This window comes from Battus philenor, unplaced genomic scaffold (genome assembly GCF_028537555.1).
Source record: "Battus philenor isolate CCGP_79_NKW_IND1 unplaced genomic scaffold, ilBatPhil1.0.hap1 SCAF_37, whole genome shotgun sequence".
Classification (NCBI taxonomy): domain Eukaryota; kingdom Metazoa; phylum Arthropoda; class Insecta; order Lepidoptera; family Papilionidae; genus Battus; species Battus philenor.
In genome coordinates, this window is record NW_027181701.1 from 350646 (window position 1) to 352389 (window position 1744).

Here is a 1744-nt window from a genome sequence, read left to right on the forward strand (position 1 = left end):
CCGCTGGTCGAATAATACATTCGTCTTAGTTTTTATTTTTGATTGCTTCTAATAAAAAAATATTAAAAAAAAAACTTCAAATTTCATGCAGTATAAACGAAACACCTGTTGTTGATTTTCGCTTCAATATTTTCTAAGAAAGTCTTATTTTTCCCCTGAAATTGATGTTAGAAACTTAACCTTACTCTTAAATTTTTAAATCTATGCAGTATCAATGTAACGCTAGGTGAAGATTTTTCCGCTGGTCGATTAATACATTCGTCTTAGTGTGCCGTCATAAAAAGAAAATATTATATATTTAATTAATTAAAAGGGTAGTTATGTTGGCAATAAAAAAAAAGGGCACAAGAAGAAAAGTATGTATATGTATTTAATTAACTAAGGGTAGAAGTTGATGGCGACAAAAAGGCACACAAAGAAAAATATATATGTATTTAATTATTTAACTAAGGGTAGTGGGCAGAAGGCCTGGTCTAATTTTGCACCGCAGCTCGGTACTCCCCTGATGGTGGTGGTAGCCAGCCGCACGATCTTCCAGGACTGATCAGGCGGCAGCAAGTCGAGAGCAGGGAGCGCCGTTAGGTTGCAGTTTGTATCGGTTCCGGTGCACGGTGATATAATTTCAACAGTGTAAAACTTGCAGTGTAAAACTTGCAGTCTAAAACTTGCAATGTAAAACTCGAAGCGTAAAACTTGCAGTATAGAAGTCGCAGTGTAAACTTTGCAGTATAAGACTCGCACCTGTGAATAAATGTCACAGTTATGATATACATATATAAATATATGTACATTTTGCTCCGCTGACACTAAACCCGGAGATGGCTTGCGATGAAGTAAGGGCAGAAACCGAAAGCAGTTGATGTGATTGTTTACTGTCAGAACGGAGTTACAAAATGTAAAGCATGTAAAATAAAAATAGAAGAGATAAATAAATAAACAATTGGAAAGTAATAATGAATACATAATGATGGAACTATGGACACAGACAAAATGTTGAGCTCTAACTTATAGATGAACGCTACTTAATAATGATGTCTTTATAATATTTGTTCAACACTTACCCCTTTGGGGTGCGAGGCGATGTAAAGGTTGTGGCGTGAACTAAATGATGCCCAGAGAATGAATAGGACCAAGGCGTGAATTTATAACGTAAATTCTAATTGGCCCCGGCGCGTGTGAAGACACATAGCTGGTGAACGCAACCGACACAAAGAGTGCATCGGTGCGTGAGACGACACCTAGCTAGTGAACGCGACCGAGGCCTGGATCCTTCTCCCGAGCACTGGTGTAAACTCTGTGTGCTGGTGCGCGGGCGCATTGGAATTTTTGTTATAAAAACAAAGATCCGTTAAACCAATAGCATGCTCCCACGACCCCACGCCACTTGAGACGTACCGTTACCCGCTAAGGGTTGAACAATTTTTTGCTGTATTGCGATTTATGAGACGTTTCTCGTGATTATATTTTTTTTGGTTAAAATTTTAACTAAGATTTATGGGACGTTAACTTGCAACGTTACATTAGTTGTTTTTATTTTTTATTGCTTTTAATAAAAAAATATTAAAAAGACAACTTCTAATTTCAAGCAGTATAAACGAAACACCTAATGTTGTTTTGCGCTTCAAGATTTTCTAAGAAAGTCTCATTTTCTTCTGAAATTGATATTAGAGACGTAACCTAACCCTTAAATTTTTAAATCAATGCAGTATCAATGTAACGCTAGTTGGAGATTTTTCCGCTGGTC

General features: G+C 36.9%; 1 long non-coding RNA gene across 1 annotated transcript; it reads right to left on the bottom strand.

Annotated features, from left to right (window-relative positions):
* Positions 1–415: 415 nt before the first annotated feature.
* LOC137927806 (uncharacterized) lies at positions 416–1504 on the bottom strand. Its single transcript, XR_011107938.1, has 2 exons — positions 1062–1504; positions 416–741 (listed from the first exon to the last, which is right to left on the bottom strand). It is a non-coding gene; the product is annotated as an uncharacterized lncRNA (long non-coding RNA).
* Positions 1505–1744: the final 240 nt, after the last annotated feature.